This window comes from Mus caroli, chromosome 2, assembly GCF_900094665.2.
Source record: "Mus caroli chromosome 2, CAROLI_EIJ_v1.1, whole genome shotgun sequence".
In the NCBI taxonomy this organism is placed as follows: domain Eukaryota; kingdom Metazoa; phylum Chordata; class Mammalia; order Rodentia; family Muridae; genus Mus; species Mus caroli.
Genome location: NC_034571.1, coordinates 111,389,108 through 111,408,465, shown reverse-complemented (window position 1 = coordinate 111,408,465; position 19,358 = coordinate 111,389,108). Strand labels below are relative to the sequence as shown.

At 46.5% G+C, this 19,358-nt stretch overlaps 1 pseudogene; it reads right to left on the bottom strand.

The window, feature by feature from the left end:
• Window positions 1–879: 879 nt before the first annotated feature.
• Window positions 880–19,358, bottom strand: part of LOC110306921 — a 21,758-nt pseudogene continuing 3,279 nt past the window's right edge.

Sequence of the window (19,358 nt, the reverse complement as noted above, 5' to 3'; positions counted from 1 at the left end):
AACCTGACTCCATATAACTGTCGTGGTAAACTCCCTCCTTCTTTCCTCCTTCCTCTCTGTGCTACTCTCTCTTAAGTGGCTTCCCTTTCCTCTCTTCATGAGAGTTGGGTATATTCTATTCTGCCAAATCTTCCTCTGATTCGTCACTTTGTCTGCCACTCAATTAGACGTCACTTTCAATCAAAGATGCTTCTTTCTTCCTTCCTTCCTTTCTCTCTCTCTCTCTTTCTTTCTTTTTTTTTCCATATTAAACTTGTAGTTTTATTCAGGTTTGATTTTTAACAAATGTGTCAGGGAGAGAGCCTACAGGAAAGGGTAAAGCCCGTGGGGGCAAGGCCTTCCCAGATGCCTGAGGAGGGATCCTGTCCCCTCCCCCCTCTTCTCACTGCCCCTAAAGGGGTTTGGGAAGAGACACAGGCAGGAAAGAGTGCTGGTCCCCAGTCTGTACCTTGGTGCTAGGGATGAAGGACTATGGAGAACAGAGGACCAGACTGGAGAGGAGTGGGATAAAGGGCACAAGACCATTTGCCAGAATCCAGCTTTCTGATTCCAAATTGAATTAAAAAGAAAAAAAAAAAAAAAAAGGAGAGGGAAGCCTAAACCCCACACAGTACCCAACTCCCTCTCCCCCATCAGGGCTGCTAGAGAAGAGGCAGGGAGTTTCACTAAGGCTGTGGCTCCCTCAGTTCTGGCCAAGGGAGCTAGGTGAAGGGCAGGGTCTTCCTGACAGTTTGAAGGGGTGAGGAAAACCAAAATAAAATGTCAAATAAATTGATTAGGAGTCCAGCCAAGGGCCTAGCCAGAGCAGAATCTGGCTGGGGGAGGGGCCTCTGGAGGCTCATGGATCACTGCTGCTACCACCGCCACCCTGGAAGCCAGTTATTTTGCCATGGCCTTGATTGCAGCTGCCTCCTCTGTCATGGCAGACAGCACTGTGATCTGGATCTCTTCTCCACAGTCATTCTTTTTCTGCTCAATCTCCTTGCCAAGGTCTCCCTCAGGCAGAAGAAGGTCCTCTCATACCTCCTCGCTGTTCTGGAGCAGGGATAGGTACCCATCCCGGATGCCAATCAGCTGGAAGTCTTTCCTTTTTATGTTGGGGACATCCATAATATGAGTCGACAGGTAGATATCTTCATATTTCTTCCCAGTAAAAATATCAATGCCAACCAGCTGGACCTTGGCATGGCTATGCTTGCCAGTCTTCGAAGTAGACATCTCAACAATCTTACATGGATGGCCTTTGAGCACCCCAAAACCATTCTCACCTGAGAGATGCTGAGTACTGCATTGGGAAGGTGGCTGAGGCCACCGAGTGTCCCGTCTCGAAGTCCAAACCATCTGCTATTTTAAGAGGCTTCGATTACAAATCTGACTGGACGTCAGGCTGAGGGCTGAGCTCCAGGGGCCCATGAGGCTGGGGAGCATTAACTGCCACACAGCGCCGGTCCTCAATGGCACAGGAACCTTTGCCCTGTCTGGACTGATCTGGCCCCAGGCTCTTGCCCCTTCGTGGCCGCTTGGCTGCCTCTTCAGTGTGGCAGCCTCGCAGCTCGCCCAGGGACCCTTCTTTCTACAAACTAGCTTTACTTTCATTGTTTGGGATTAAAGATGGATGCTAAGGGCATGTCTTTATTCTAGCCAGAGGGGTTAAGTGTAGGTGCTAGGGGCTAACCCACACCACAACTAGAAAAAGGCTTTTCAGTAAATAACATAATCTCAGGGTTCACAGTGTGATCAAATATCCTGCAACACCCCAATTCTAAACCCTAATCATATCTGCCAGCTCCCTTTGGCAATATAAGCTGACATAGTCACAGGAGCCATTTGAAGAGTCATTATTCTACCAACCTCAGGTTGAAAATTACATTGGTATTTGTGGTGGTTCGAATACGTTTGGCATCTTCAGATTCTTGTGTTTGACTGCTTGGCCATGGGGAGTGGCACTGTTAGGAGGTGTGGTCTTATTGGAGGAACTGTGTCACTGTGTAGGTGGGTCTTGAGGTCTCCCATGCTCAGGCTCCATGCAGTGTGGAAGATGGTCTCCTCCTGGCTGCTTGCAGGACAGTCTCCTTTTGCTGCCTTCGGGGCAAGATCTAGAACACTTGGCTCTTCCAGCACCAAGTCTGCCTTTGTGCGGCCATGCTTTCCACCATGATGAAAATGAACTAAACCTGTGAAACTGTAAGCCAGCTCCCGTTAAATGACTGCCTTTATAAGAGACACCTTAGTCATGCATCTCCTCATAGCAACAAAACCCTAACTGAGACAGTACCTCTAGAGTACTTTAATCATAAAGAAACTTCTCCATGCTTCTTCTTCCAGGATGGATTTGGGAATGTGTTACTTAACATATTGCCCCCTCCACAGCATTTTCTACTTTAACAGGGAGGTTTGATAGAAGAAAATTCAGGCCAGGAATAATGGTGTTTGCCTTTAGTCCAACGATCTGGGAAGCAGAGGCAGGTAGAGCCTTGTAAGTTTGAGATCAGCCTGGTCTACACAGACAGTTCCAGGCTGCATAGTGCAACCCAATTTTTTTTTTAAACTGGTAGAATTTCAAGCATAATAGCAATGTTGACAGCCTAGGACTGTCCTAGCAGGCCTCTTGATTTCTTGCTTTTATTTACTCTTGTCAAAGCCATATCTTTCTGCACGAGTGGCTCTTGGATGGATTCAGTGGTTGTATATGTTCTCTTCCGTGTTGTGAGAGTGTGACTCTGCAGTGGCAGATTGCCCGGTTTTGCCTTGCTTTTGTGGGTTGTACAAAATTTTCTTTGGCATGACAAATTGTCCAAAGATGGGGGGACTCAGGGTCCAGGGTCAGGGTCCAATCCAGGGCATCCCTGGATTGACTGTTTATTGGACAATCACAAGAGGAGAGCGGTTGGGTGGTTTTAATCCTTTGTCTTAATTCAGCTTCCAGAATCACATGGGACTCTGCGTGTTCAGATGCTAAAGGAAGTCTGGTCCCAGCTGGCTCTGATTGGAAAATAAAGTTGCCAACGGCTAATGAGTGGCTGGGCCAGGTGAAAGAGGCGGAACTTTTAGATTGCATGGGCAAGGAACTGAGGGAGGAGAGGACTCAAATCTCCAGGACTCAGAGGGAGATCAAAGGATCAGATTTAAGTGCTTCAGGAGAGAAAGCATCCTACAATGGAGGTGGAAAGGGAATGCGGCCTGTAGTGTGGAGTTTTTGCTACACTGCTTTGAGCTCCTAGTGAGTCGCAGGAGCACACCTGTCCAGGAGCTATTTCAGATCCCCAGATAGAAACACACACATCACACACACACACACACACACACACACACACACACACACACACAGAGAGAGAGAGAGAGAGAGAGAGAGAGAGAGAGAGAGCAGTTAATCTTGAAATGTCTTGGCTGATTCAATAACTGGGCACTCGTAAATTCTCCCCTGCTACTCAAGGCCCAGTCAGGGAAGTGACCAGAGGCCACTTACCCAAAAACTTACACGACTGGTTGGCTTTATCTCCTCCACTACTGCATCCCTTTCTACTCTCCCCAAGTCTTCTGATTCTCTTCCTCTCCCTAGCCTTCAGGAACCTTGGAAGTCCCTCCTCTTTCTATCCAGCCATTGGCCACTGGCATCTTTATTGATAGATCAAAAAACAACTGGGGGAGGACCTTCAGCATAAGTAAACACAGATCAAAGCATCCAGAACCAAGCCCCTATAGCAGGTGGGAGATGGGGGGGGGGTGTACTGCTCAGAAAGTAGCAAAGTAGCAAAGTAGCAAAGATAAAATATAGATTTTTGAAGAAGTTAGACCAGAAATACAAAAAGAAATGTATGCTAGCCATGGAGAGAATTAGAAATGGCCAACCATTGAACTAGTCAAGGCATATCAAAATTAGCTAGTGTGTGTGTGTGTGTTTCATTTGTAAATTCAGAGAGCTCTTGGGCAGGTGTGCATGCACACCCCACTGGTAGCCAAAGTGATTTAACTACGCCATTGCTACAGAGTCTCTCTAGAGGTAGAAGTGAGGTCAGGGGAACAAAGTTATGGATACTGAAACAGTGTTCAAAATCAGTGAATCCTACATCTGGGAAAGCAGTGATACTCTGGGGCCTTTACCCTGACAACAGATCAGCCAATCAGAACAGCGGAGACTTGTTGAAGGTTCCAGTTATTAGGTGTCTTGAAGTGGGAGAACCAATGAGATGGAGGTCTAATGACTCAACCTACTTGTTGCCAAGAAGAAAGGAAGTGGTGGATGGAAAAGCACATTGGCCCAGGACTGAGGGCTGCTGGCTGCTGCCCAGTAGTGTCTCCATCATAGCTGTTGCTGACAGGGTACTAGGGAACTCTCCACAAAAACCTGGGGTTTTCTCTTCGGTACAGTGGAAACTCCTTCTAGACCATACTTCTCTTTTCTGCAGAAGTATCCTACTTTCACGATCTCAACAGTGGAAATAGCTTGACTCCAAATTTCCACTGATATATGCAGTAAATGCCTCTGCAGAACAGGGAGGTACCAGTAATTAACTCTCCAACATGTGGCAAAAGAGGACCAAAAAGTCAGAAGAGACCATAGGCTGAGAACATGCAAAGCCATAGGGGAGGGCTGTAAAGAGAAAATGGCATTTGGTGTGATGGTTTGTACATGGTTGGCCCAGGGAGTGGCACTACTAGTAGGAGTGACCCTGTTGGAGTAGGTGTGGCCTTGTTGGAGTGGATGTGTCTCTGTGGATGTGGGCTTTAAGACCCTCATCCTAGCTGCCTAGAAGCCAGTATTCTGCTAGCAGCCTTCAGAAGTAGAACTCTCAGCTTCTCCTGCGGCATGCCTGCCTGGATGCTGCCATGTTCTCACCTTGATGATAATGGACTGAACCTCTGAATCTGTAAGCCAGCCCTAATTAAATGTTGTCCTTCTAAGAGTTGCCTTGGTCGTGGTGTCTGTTCACAGCAGTAAAATCCTAACCAATACACTTGGGAGGTGGAAGCAGGAGGACCAGATATGCAAGGTCATCCTCAAATACACAGTGGGTTCCAAGCTAGCCTGGGCTACAGGTGACCCTTTGTGGAACAAAGTAGCCCCTCTCCATCAAAATTGAGAAAAAACAAGACAAGATGCAGGGTTAGGTAAGTTCAGGGATTGGCAGGAAGTACACAGCTGAGGATGCTTCTCCCTCTCATCAGCCCAGCCACTTCTGTGCTCTTGGCTGCTCTTGGAGAGTCTTAGTCTTTCCTCAATCTCCCAGCTTCTCTGAGTACATGGCTGTCATTTCTGTTGGGTCTATTCTTCTCCTCATTAACACCCCTAGTCAGGGTTCCAGTACCAAGGCAAGAGGGATGCAGGAGGGCAGGGGGAAGTTGTCAGCTTCAGGCCACTGTAAGGTTACATAACAAGAGAGATCCCGTCACAAAATACCAGCGGCTGTGGGTGTAGCGTAGGAGTAGAATGCTTACCCAGCACATGAAAAGTCCTGGGTTCCATCCCCAACACTACAGATCCACCAACAAAAAAGAAGCCTTGCTGTCCTAATTTACCTGAAGCACTGTGTGCCAGACCTCTGGAGGTCCCAAGGAAGAGCAATGGAGTTGGTCCAATGACCCCGTGCTCAAGGACCCCACTGTACCACTGGATCTATTCCAGGAGCTGATGATAGTACACTACCTGGCCTGGATGGTTCCAAGATGAACCAGCAAACATGGGTGGTTGACAGGATGGTGGAGTGTCTAGTAGAGTGGCTGCAGCTGGCTCTCACTGCCTCTTGGCTGGGCAGGCTTCCTTGGCTCAGCTCTCTCAAGACATTGCCTCCTTCGTACACACTATATGAAGCTTCACTTTGACATTCTGAGAGGCCATGGGCATAGGGGTTGGGAAAGACACTCTTGTCAGTCTGAGCTCCTCAATGTTCTTCTGAGGAAAGGGCAGAAGTCAGAGATTCCCATACCATTAGAAACAATACAGTTTGACTGAATGTAGGCAGTAAACTGAATCAGAGAAGGATTAAATGAGGAGATTTGCTAATTTGGCCTCGTTCCCACTTATACCATTTTCCCTAAAGTCTCTTGTCTCTGTCTCATCCCTCCCTTTGCTTCTCTCTCTTTCACTTAGATTGGAGGGTAGGCTAGAATTGGCCAACATTGAACTTCTATTGATATAACCTTAAGAGACTGAGGACCATTGGAGATGCTGTATCAAGAGCGCTGGAAGGGCTGTTCAGGAGACCCTGGCCCACTGTGCCTTTGACCATCCACAGATGATGACCCAGTCTCAGCACCAATGCAGAACCACAACAGTTTCCCTTCTCTGTGGGATCTTCAGGATATGTTGCTTCTGGGACATTCTGCTACGTCCCTTTTGGCACATTCTCTAAGCCAAAGCAGAAAGAAAAGAATCCAGAGGCAGGTACATTACAAAATTATCTTCCCCTGCTATCCAAAGACACAGGGAGGGGCCCAGGCCTCCCTGAACCAGGTAGGTCCTGCTTCTGGCTTCTGTTCAGCATTTGGCGTTGACCCCTGCACCTCTGATAAGATACCATTGTTGGGGATCGGTTCTAATGCTTTGTCTTAATGCAGCTCCCAAAAGCCAGGCTTCCAGATGCTGAAGGTCCCTGCCCCCAACTACCTTTAATTTGTAATAAAGAACTGCCATACAGCCAATGGTTGGGCAGGGAGATGGAGGTGGGACTTTTAGATTAGGGGACAAGGGACCAAGGAGAGTGGGAGAGGAACAGGAGAATCACCATAACCTGGAGGCAGAGGGATCAGATTTAAGAGCTGCAGGAGAGAAATCATCCAGCCCTGTAGATGGAAAGGGAAGGTTGCCCTATGGGAGGGGCTGCCTAGAAGGTAACAGGGCAGCAAATGTAAAATAGAGATTTAGAATGTGTTAAGCCAGGAATACCAGAGGAGAGTGTTAGCCAGCTGCAGGGAAGTTTAGAAGTGCCCAACCATTGAGCTCGTCAAGGCATATCAAAACTAGCTGGTGTGTCTTTCATTTGTGAATCCAGAGCTCTTGGGTGGGTGCAGCACACGTGCCGGAAGCCAAAGCCATTTAACTAATTCACCATTTAACTAATTCAGCCATTTAACTAATTAACTACATATCATGACCACAGGCATCTTATGGAAGAAAAAGTTTATTTTGGCTTATGATTCCAGAGAGAGTGAAATAACAGTGGGCTGGCTTGGTATGAGGCAGCTTGAGCAGGCAGTTGAGACATCATATCTCCATCTACACACAGGATGGAGCAGAGGATAAGGATAGGAGGAGAGAGAGGGCTAGAGATGGAGCGGGGGAAAGAGAAAACTGGAAGTGGAGTGAAGCTATAGACTCCCAAAGCTTTCCCCTAGGGACATACTTTCTCCAGCAAGGCTCCATTCCTTAAAGGTTCCATAACCTCTACAAGTGGCACAGCCAACTGAAGACTAATATTCACATATCTGAGCCTATGGCAGATATTCTCATTCAAACCACTACAGCCTGAAATGGCTGCAAACCAGCAGAAAGGTGCTGTTTTCCTAATCTACTTGGAAAATTGTAGCCACCTTTCCACTGCTGGGAAGGAATTGAGGAAGTCAGTGGGCTTTCTAAGAGAGAGGTGGGAATGTTTGGTAACTCTTGTCCCTGGTTTCTGTTGTAGCCCTGGCGCTGTTTGATGCTAATTCTGCTTCCTCAAGAGTAGCAGCCTGGATTGAGGAGTGAATCAGGTACTCAGGTGACTTCATGCGACCTTCCCCTAATGAATAAAGATTTCAAGGAACCAGTCACTGAGCGAAGAGTAAGCAGGACTTCCTTCAGAAAGAGGAAGAGAGGAGGCAGGAGAAACTGACTTGGCTTTTGGATGGGAGACCTTGTGGAGGCCAAAATGGAGGTAGCAGAGGCCCTGGTTCAGGTGGCAGACCCGTTTGGATCTGCTACCAGAGGATCTAACTTAGAATGGCTAACAAATTAGGATGCTAGTTGCTATGCCTGGAGACTGTGTCATCTGCTGATTCTAAACTAAGTTTGTGTGGGTGTTTTTCTTCACGCAGTTCTTCACCCAGCAACTCGACTGGATTCCAGAAGAGTACGGTGGCAAAGAGTGAGTTTGCAAGAAGTGCATCCCAAAAAGCCATGGGAATTTGGAAGTGTGGGACTGACGTGGCAACGACCCATGAGCCAGGTGGAGTGCTTTCGGAGCTCCAGGTCAGAGAGTCTGCTGAGATGAGAACAGGCCGGCCTGCCCACTGGTGCCTGGCTGTCCTGCCATCGGTACACTGCCGGTGGTAGCATGGATTGCTTTTTTAATATTTCATGCTACAGTTTTCAGCCAGGGAGCTGTGCATCTACAGGCTAGCTCCTGCCAATGGTAAGATTTATGTAGCTCCCATGCTGGACATAATTGCTTATGACTGCTATCATGAGGAAAACTCCTCTAGGATGACAAGCCTGTGGGCCAGAGTTTCCTCTGCAGCTATGAACAAAGAAATGGATCAGAAGACCTCCTAACACTGGATTGCTCTGGATCAGTGTTGCCTCCTGGCTGGAGTGTAGGAGCCATGGGACTGGGCATACCAGGTAGGAGCCATGGGACCGGGCATGCCAGGTAGGAGCCATGGGACAGGGCATGCCAGGTTTGGCTGTACAGCAAATGCTCAGCACCTGCCCTGAGGCAGGAACTTAGTAAATAACCAGCATGTGGCCTTATTAGCTCATGAAAATGTCATATGTTCACTCAACAAACATTTCTTGACCATTTTGTGTCTGCTGCTATGCCAGACACTGGAGACATAAATATGTAGACAGCAGAAGTCCTGTGATCAAGACAAACAACTGGCAACATGGCTAGAGTCAGGGACGCTCAGGATGAGGGACCAAGAGGGTATTGACTGGACATCTGAGAACTGTTGGCAGTCATAATGGTAGGAGCATAGGAAAGGTGTAGGGTCCTGGCGGGAGCTACTCTGGCCCACAGGCTGGTGAGTGCAAGGTCAGAGACCAAACCCAACCTGGTAGACCTGGTCCCTTTTTTAGGTTGGAGGGTAAACCCAGCCTCTTTTGCTCAGGTCTGGGGGTTGGGGAGTACGTGTCTAACTTCTTTCTGTCTGGGTGCTTCCTCTGAGCTCTCCAGTGGCTCTACTATGGAGCCATATATGGTTCCCACCTGACGAAACGGCTTGATAATCTCTTAGTCTTGCCATAGGTCAGAAGCAAGCAGAGCAGAGTACAGGCACTGTCCCTCCTCCCCAGGACGTAGTCCCTTCCTCACGTAGTATTCCTCCTCCCCCGGGATGTATTCCCTTCCTCCCCAGACATAACTCTCTGATGTCAAGTTGTTCTCATTTGTTTGTTTTACTGAGAGTGCCACGGCCAAGGAGAACTGGCCCAGCTGGTCTTACTGGTTGGAGGGCTCCTTGGTCCCTCTTATTCCACTGCTCTGCTGCTCACAGAATGGACACCGGCTGAGGAAGGCCAGGCTCATGCCTGCCATCCTGCTCTATCTCCTGCCCCTGCCCAGGGGGAATGGAAAAGATGCATTAAAGAACACCATGATGTTTGAACTACTGCTTGCTGCCTGGGTCCATCCGTAGACATGCAGTGCTGGAGAGTCAGGCAAATTGCATGTACCCGTGGTCTTATGGCGGGGGGGGGCGGGGGGGTAGGATTCTTCTGACTGCAAAGAACACTTCTCTCCAATGTCATATGCCAAAGAACCCCAACCTAGCTATGTGTCTCAGAGTGTTAGAGGGTATTTCTACTTGTTATGGAATACAAAAAGCACACTGGGCTTTGACAGGATGTATTGCAAAGTGGAAGATAATTTCATACAATACCAGAATGTACTATACAAAATGTCAACATCAGGGTCAAAAAGAAGGCTTAGTGATTAAGAGCACTGGCTGCTCTTCCAGAGGACCCGGGTTTGATTTCCATCACCCACGTGGTGGCTTACAACTGTCTAATTCCAGTTCCAGGGCATCTGACACCATCACACACATACATGTAAGCAAAACACCAATGGACATAAAAATTATAAGAATAAAATCATTAAAAAAAAAAAAAGCTAACCATTAAAAAATGTCAGCATCCCCCTGCTACATTCACACACTAAGAAACACTATATGGGGGATGTGAGGCAATGGGCTATGTACAGACGGGCTTGTCTCCAGTTGAGCTGAGGTCGTGAACCCCGGTGAAACCCAGTGGTAGTAATTTTCACCTACATAGGATGACAGAAGGTGTCCCCTCATGTCTCTGGACCCCTGGCTCCTGTTGAAGTTACCGCCCCACAGCCCCTCCCCCCCCCCAGAAGAGGCTCACAGTCACATAGACAATGTCCCAAGCTTCTGTCCTTCAGGCTAGACTCCTCCCAGTTACCTAGCAACAGCAAGATAACAAGCCCACTATAAGAGGGGCTATTTGGCCCCACCTCCCTCTCTCCTCTTACTCTCTCTCTGTCTTACTTTCTTAGCTTTTACCTCTCACTAAGCCTTCACCTTTCTTACTCTCTAACTCTCTTTCTCTCTTTCCCTTCCCCCTTCTCTCCTCTTGGCCATGGCCGGTCTCTCTCTCTCTTTCTACCTTTTCTCTTTCCCCCTGCCTTTCTAAAATAAAGCTCTAAAACCATAGACTGTTTCTGTTCATCAAGGCCCACTGTGCTTGACCGATGGGATAGGCTTTCTTCTAACGAGCTCCTTCTAACCTCCCATCAGAAGCCCTTCCTATGTTCCTGCCACAGACCAGACTAAAGACTCTCGCCTTCCTGGGAACCTCTCTCCCTCTTCCCATATCCCCGGGCCCCTATTCTGTTCTCAGCTCCTTTGCCGTATCCAGTGTGGGATGCCAGACACTGAGAACCTGGTTCTGGGGGTTCTCTCTTGTCTACCACCTGCCGTGTGGGGTCAGTGGCTTCACACAGCCAGATGCCCACCCGGGGCCGCATGGAAAGTGTCTGGCAGTTGTCCCATGTCCACCGCCCAGAGCACAGGAAGTCTGGCAGGACGCAGGCTCTCTCCCTCCTCCCTATCCCCCTATACCCACAGCCCCACAGGGGAGCCCACTTTTTTTCAAGGAAGAGTAATTTGAATAAACACTACAGCTTACTTAGTTATTGTTTTATTGCTTCCCAAACTATATTGTGTAGATGACTCATCTGGAGAAAGTTTTAAAATTTGAAGTCTTGGTTGTGTATGTCTGAGGTATGGTGAGTGGTCCAGGATTTCTGACTAGCTTTGGGGTATAATGGAAGCTGCTAGGCTGAAGACCACACTTTGCTGAGCAAGATTCTTTAGTACAATTGTGCATGTTACTTTCTTTTAGAGACATTTATAGTTGGGAGATATTTTGTCTGCACAGTACATTGAGATTGTAGTTTTGAGACTGGCTTTTAGTGATTAGAGCCAGAGACATTGATGAACATCTTATCAATAACAGGTCACTGTTCACAGTGTGGAGACAAGAGGTTTGTGAGTTTGAGGCTGTCCTTGACTGCATTGTCAGGCCTTGTCTCAAATTACTTAATTAATGTCTTAGTTACTGTTTAATTGCTGTGAAGAGACACCATGACCAGGACAACTCTTATAAAAGAAAGCATTTAATTGTGGGCTTGCTTATAGCTTCAGAGGGCTAGAGTCCCCCCATGGTCATGGGGGTGGGGTGAGGGGTGTGAAGCATGGTAACAGGCAGGCAAACATGTGGCTGAGAACTTACATCTTTTACTTTTGCAGGCAAAAGGCTGTGAGAGAGTCAGAGGCTGTGAGAGAGCATTAGCTTTCAAAAGCCTCAAAGCCCACCCCCAGGAACATACCTCCTTTAATTAGGCCACACCTGCTCTAATAAGGCCACACCTCCTGATCCTTCTCAAAGAGTGCTACTAACTGGGGCCCAAGCATTCTTATTCAAACCACCACAATTAACTAATAAAGAGAAACACGATATCAAGGCAGTCCTTCTGTGGGGAGGCAGAAAAGAATACCCCAATGTATGACAGCTGACACTGAGCACTCTGAATGAAAGAAAACTGGAAGGCCTTGGATCGAAGGTCTCACAAGCCTTGGCTTGTTTCTCCTCCTTCCAAGCACCAGGAGAGGGTTGATTCTGAAGTTTCCCCTGGTCTACTTAAAGCCCAGATATGCCAAACAGACACCAGTACCAGTGATCACCTCCCCAAAATGTCATCAGTCAAAAAGATTAGACTCATTTTGCAGGAAGGCTGAGAACTATGGGTTGTACCTAGACAGGCTTCATCAAGTCCTTGCTCTCATTCCCACTCAGTTTCCAATGGTTTCAAATCTGTTAGGACCACAGTTGTAGGGTATGGTCCTTGTCAAACTGCTGCCATCTTTATTAGTTCAGGAGAGGTGGGAGGGCCATGGAACCCCACACCCAGTATCCAGCTTCTCCTCCCAACCAGTTGGATCCTGTTGAGGTTGGGAGAGCCCACGGTGAGATAAAAAAAATGTAAATAATGTAAAATATATCTGAGAGCAGTCTTGTTTCACAGCAGGATGGGAACTCCAGCCATGATTTGAACATGTGGTCTAAGGCTTGGGTTACCTTGGAGCATCAGCAAATCAGCTCCTTAGCACTTGGAGGTACAAGCTCTTGGTCCTGCTGAGAATATAAACTGAGGCTGTAAGTCTGTCTTGGTCAGTTTGTCATAAGATAATGGAATATCAGAGATCAGGCAAACTGTAAGGGAAAGAAGTCTAGTTTAGCTCCCTTTTCTAGAAGCAGCATAGGGTTGAAGGCCTCATACAGTTAATGGTTGAAAACAGAAAGGCAGGAGGGCATGCACGCAAGAGGGAAAATGCAAGGTTGGCCTCACTTTCTAAGCAGCTTACGCTTACAGCATCCAGTCTCCTCAAACCAAGAGTGTTCACTACCTCAAGAATTAACTCGGTCCCTCATGGAAGGCATTAATTCCTTAAATGACCCAACTACCTCATACAGGCCTGTGAACTAACTCACACTGAAGAAGCCACCTCTGAACTAAAGATTTTGCAGTCTGGCTGATTAGAATTTAATGACTTTGTAGAGGTAGAATGTTGTCACTCAAGAGCCAAATTATGTTGTGGTGTCTTTAGTCCCCTCAATAGCTATTTACTCCTAACCTCTTCTATCTGAGCTATCATCTTTATGGCTATTACATAAAACTTTTGGAATGTACCTACCTAGCAGACCACTAGTGCCCACCAGCCCTAAAACTAACAGTGCTATAGTATAAAATATAAACTCTATACCATCTTCCTGATGTAACTGAGTGTCTTAGTCACATTCTGTTGCCGTGAAGAGACACCATGGCCACAAAACTCTTATAAAAGAAAGCATTTAATAGGGCCTTGCTTACAGTTTCAGAGGTTTAGTCCATTGTCATCATGACAGGGAGCGCCGTGGCACATAGGCAGACATGGTGCTGGAGAAGTGGCTGAATTTCTACATCCAGATCCACAGGCAGCAAGGAAGAGAGAAACATACTGAGCCAGATTGAGCTTTTGAAACCTCAAAACCCAAGTGGCACACTTCCTCTAACAAAGGCCACACCTTCTAATCCTTCTCAAGTAGTGCCACTCTCTGGTGATCAAGCATTCAGATATATGAGCCTATAGGTGTGATTGTCTTCCTTCCTTCCTTTCTTTCTTTTATCCCCCCTCAAGTGTACTGACTTTTTTCCCCCAAATACTATGACTATTATACTTTCTGGTATTTTTCCATACTATTTCTTTTTTTTTTCTTTTTCTTTTCTTTTTTATTTTTTAGTTCACTTTACATTCCGATGACAGCCGCCTCCCTCCTTTCTTTACAGTCCCACCCTTACGAATCCCTCCCCCATTACCTCCTCCCCTTCTCCTCAGAAGAGGAGTCACCCTTGGGTACCACTCCATCTTGGACATCTACTCCCAACAGGACTAGGTACTTCATCTCCTACTGAGGCCCAACCAGGCTGTCCAGGTCAGGGGAAGGAGATCCAATGGCCAGGAACAGAGACCAAGACAGCCCCCACTCCATTTGTTAGGGGACCCACAGGAAGACCAAGCTGCACATTTGCTACAGATGTGTAGGGGGTCTAGGTCCAGCTCCTGCATGCTCCCTAGTTGGTGGCCCAGGCTCTGGAAGTCCCCCATGGTCCTATGTTAGTTGTCTCTGTGGGTCTTCTTGTAGTGTCCTTGAGCTCTGACTTGCTCACTTCTATCCCCCACTCCTCCACAAGACTCCCTGGGCTCTGCCTGATGTTTGGCTATGGGTCTCTGCATCTGCCTCCATCTACTGCTGGATGAAGCCTCTCTCAGGAGACAGTTATGCTAGGTTCCTGTCTGCAAGCATAGCAGTATATCATTAATAGTGTCCTACCTGGCTATGGGAGGTGGCCGCTTCAGTCTCTATATCCTCCTCTGGTAGGAATCTCAGCTAGGGTCACCCCTATAGACTCCCTGTATCCTCCCCTGTCTCAGGCCTAGTCACCAGAAATGCCCCGCTGCCAACTTCTATTCTCACTCCCAGCCCTCTCCCCCACCCCACACCTGATTGCCATTCCTGTTAACCCCTTCCCCCTTTCCCTACCAAATTCCTTCTCTCCATACACTTTTGATGACTATTTAGTTTCTTCTTCTGAGTGAGATTTGCACATCCTCCCTTGGGATCTCCTTATCACCCAGTGTGTAGATTGTAGCATGATTGTCCTGCACTTCATGGATAACGTTCACTTGTAAGTGAGTACATGCTATATGTGTCTTTCTGGCTCTGGGTTATTTCACTCAGGATGAAATTCTTTTTTTTTTTTTTTTTTTTGACAGACAGACAGGGGGACAGGGAGACAGACAGACAGACAGACAGACAGACAGACAGACAGACAGACAGACCTGAGCTGCACAGGTCATGGGCAATGCCAGGCAGGCCAGGTCGGAAGGAAGGGAGCTTGGAGAGAGAGAGACTGACAGACCCGAGGGAGGCAGGACACACAAGCCGGGGGAAGTGGGAAGGAAGCAGTGTGGCTCGGGCATAGCATCAGGCACCACTGACAGAGACACAGAGAGACAGACAGAGAGACAGATAGAGGATGATATTCTCAAGTTCCATCCATTTTCCTGCAGAATTCAAGATGTCTTTGTTTTTACTGATTGAAGAGTTTTCCATTTTATAGATGCACCACAATTTTTTAAAAGATTTATTAATTTATTTTATGTATATGAGTACACTGCTGCTGTCTTCAGATCTGCAATGGGCATCAGTTTCCATCATAGATGGTTGTGAGCCACCATGTGGTTGCTAGGAATTGAACTCAGGGCCTCTGGAAGAGCAATCAGTGCTCTTAACCACTGAGCCTTCTCTCCAGTCCACACGACAATTTCTTTATCTATTCTTCAGTTGAGGGACATCTATGTTGTTTCCAGCTTCTGGCTATTACAAATAAAGCTGCTATGAACATAGTCCTTTAGGGCATCTTTTGGGTATATGTCCAGGAGTGATATAGCTGGGTCCTGAGGTAGAACTATTACCAGTTTTCTGAGAAACTACCAAATTGATTTCCAAAGTGGTTGTACAAGTTTGCACTCTCACCAGCAGTGGAGGAGTGTTCCCCTTGCTCCATAGCCTCACCAGCATGTGTCATCACTTGATAGCAGTATACAGATTCGATGCAATTCCTATCAGAATTCCAATTACAGAACTTAAAAGAGCAATTCTCAATTTCATATGGAAAAAAAATCAGGGTAACTAAAACAATCCTGAACAGTAAAAGAACTTCTAGAAGTATCACCATTCTTGACCTCAAGCTATACTACAGAGCAATAGTAATAAAACAAACAGACAAACAAACCCTGCATGGTATTGATATAAGAACAGACAGGTTGATCAAAGGAATTGAATTGAAGACCCTAGAATGAACCCATACACTTATAGACGCTTGATTTAGACAAAGAAGGCAAAACCATAATCTGCGCCCAGCAATTGTGCCTAGCAGACAAGTTCTAAAGTAATAAAGCTGTCTATGTGTCTTTTATTCTAGGATTCAAGGGTCTTGAGGGGAGGCTGGTAACACCATTCCTCCTGGAGCAAAGGCAGGTAGAAAAGGAAGTCAGTCAGGTTAGGGCTGGTGGTGACTGTTCCTGGAACTAAGCTGGGTGGAACAAAAGGGAGTCGGAAGGGGCCAGAGCTCAGGTCATGGTCCTGGGCAAAAGGCAGTAGTATATTTTTTAAAACTACACACAACAGTCTGCATGTAGAAAAATGCAAATAGACCCATATTTATCACCCTGCACAAAACTCAAGTCTAAGTGGATCAAAAACTTCAACATAAAATCCTAAATCTAATAGAAAAGAAAGTGGGGAATAGGCTTGAACCCATTGGTTTAGGAGACAACTTCCTGAATAGAACACCAATGGCTCAGGCTCTAAGATCAACAATTGATACATGGGACCTCATGAAACTGAAAAACTTTTGTAAGGCAAAGGGCATGGTCACTAGGACAAAATGACAACCCACAGATTGGGAAAAGATCTTCAGTAACCCTACATCCTACAGAAGGTTAATATCCAAAATAGATAAAGAATTCAAGAAATATCCAGGGTTTTTTGTTTTTGCATATGAAGTTGGACACCAACAATACAAATAATCCAATTTTAAAAAGTGGTACAGAGCTAAACAGAGAATTCCCAACAGAAGAATCTGGAATGGCTGAGAAGCACTTAAAGAAATGTTCAATGTCCTTAGTCATCAGGGAAACGCAAATCAAAATGGCCTTGAGATTCCATCTTGCAACTATCACAGTGGCTAAGATAAGGGTAATTTCTATTCAAACCACCACACCAATCTACCTGATGCCTTTCTGACTCACTAATTTATGACTGTACTGTTTCTGTATTATAATTAAAGTTCATGTAACCTCTTGCAAAGTAAGGCATATTATTCAAGGTCACCTGAGTCCAAATTCCCCACCATGGCTACTCATATTGCTTCAGAATAATCTAATCCCTTAACCCCCCCTTTTGGGGGGGGGTTGAGACAGGGTTTCTCTGTGTAGCCCTGGCTGTCCTGGAACTCACTTTGCAGACCAGGCAGGCCTCGAACTCAGAAATCCACCTGCCTCTACCTCCCGAATGCTGGGATTAAAGGCATGTGCCACCACGCCTGGCTCTTAATCCCCTTTCAACAAGAACAGTGTTCTTGGCATTCAGGCTCTGCTTACCAATCTTGCCACAATGGCACCAAGTTTCAACATGCATTTGGGAAAGACATATAAATGTAGATTATTTTTCCCCAAACCCTATTTTATTTAGGGTTCTTAAACACTTCAGCCTCCCTTCCCTTCCAGCTCACCGTCCAGTGGTAGGGGCATGAAGGTTAGTGGGAAAGGGTGTTAAGGACCTGCTTAGAAGTAGTCTTTTGGGGCAATTCCACTCTTTACTGTCAGGATACCAGTAATCTAGTCCAATCGCAAACACCAATCATGAATCAGTAGTAGCAGCCTGATCCAGAAGAAACAGCAAGGCTCCACCAAATCAGCAGAAGTCAGCAGAAGCAGCCAGAAGCAGCTGGAATACCATGAGAACGTCTTGGTGCATTTCTCTCTACAAAGTGAAGATCAGCAAAGCCCAGCGAAGCATAGCATGGTGTAGCAATGCAAGAGCCTCCTCTCACTGTTTGTGGGTTCTACTTAGATTTTTTTCCCTAAATATCACATGTACTCTTGCAAGACAGCTTCCAGAAAAACATCACATGACACAACTAGGTTGTTAAAGAAACCAGGAAGTTCCACTTCAAAGATACATTTTTTTTTTAACTAAAGATTTATTATTTTTTTTATTTGTTTCTGGAAGGGAGTGTGTGCACATGAGTACAGGTGCCCATGAGTCCAGAAGAGGGCACTGGATCTCCTGGAGCTGGAGTCACAGGTGGTTTTGAGACTGGCATGTGTGCTAGAAACTGAACTCAGGTCCTTTGCGAGAGCAGCATATGTTTTTAACCTCTGAGCCATCTCTCCAGCCAGACACAACATATTGAAACCATCATAGGATGAAATACTTCATAGACTTCACACCTATTCTTGGGCTTACCCCATTTAAGGAACATTTGTTGTTATTTTGAGACAGGTCTTAGCTCAGGCTGGTATTGAACTTGACCTCCTACCTCTCAAGTGCCAGTATTATAGGAGTAAGATACCATGCTGGCAAGACACTTTTTAAAAACAAAAAACAAAACCAAACAAACAAAAAACTATGTGAGCGTTAGACATGTTACAGGTGTTAAACAGGTGTGGCACATAGCTGTATACTAGCACTTGGGAGTCTGAGGCCAGAAGATCATAAATTTGAGACAGGACTGGGAGGAGATTCAAAACACACTCACCCACACACTTAAAAACACATAAAGAAAAAAGAAAGAAAAGGGAAAGAAAATTTGCTATAGGGCAGCAGATGGGAGTGGGATGCAGGAGCAGAGGTCAACGGGATAGAGGAGCAGAGGGAAGTGACATGGAGGAGCAGAGGGCAGAGGGATGGAGGAGCAGAGAGGAGGGGGATGGAGGAGCCTGAGCAGGTGAAGGGGACCATGTGTTAGTTCTAGCACTAGGTGATCCTTCCTGGGTGTTCCTTATGTTATTGTGAAATAGATAAGCATAAACAAGAGGTGGAAACACCATCAATTGTGATGACAAAAATATCTTCCTCCTCTTCTTCATCTTTTTTGGTTATTTATAGTGGAGACTTTCCTGGGATGGAGCTTACTCTGTACCCCAGGCTGGCCTTGAACTTTCCTTGATTGTCCTACCTCTGTGTCCCTCTTAGGGGCTGGGGTTATAGGTGTACATCATCATTCCTGTTTTTGAGAATGATGTTTTTGTTGGCACCCTTCTTTCTTTTCTTTTTCTTTTTTCTTCTTTTGTCTCTTCTTTTCTCTTCCTCCTTCTCCTCCTTTTTCTCTTCCTCCTTTTTCTTTGAGGTAGGATCTCAAAGGAGGCCCTAATCTAGTTGTCTAGGACGTTGTCTTATGAAAAGACCAGTTTCAATGCAGTGAGACCAGATATATTCGGGGGTTGAGGGTACACAGAGGAGGGAGGGGGGGCTTCTGGGAGCCGGAAGAGGTTGTGTTTTGATTCTGCCTCTGCATAGGTGATCTGGAGAATTCTCAGTATGGTGAGGCCCTGGACACATGGCAGCTTTAGAGACAGAGGGGTCCTCCCTCAAGCTTGTCCCTGGTTGAAATCATTCTTCTTTTATCATCATGCATCAGTTATCACCATCACATGCACCAGTACTCACTATCGTGTTAGGCACAGTTGCATCCTCAGCCCTGACAATGACATCAACACAGAGGCTGACTGTCTGCATGGCTCCCAATGACATCATCACAGAGGCTGACTGTCTGCATGGCTCCCAATGACATCATCACAGAGGCTGACTG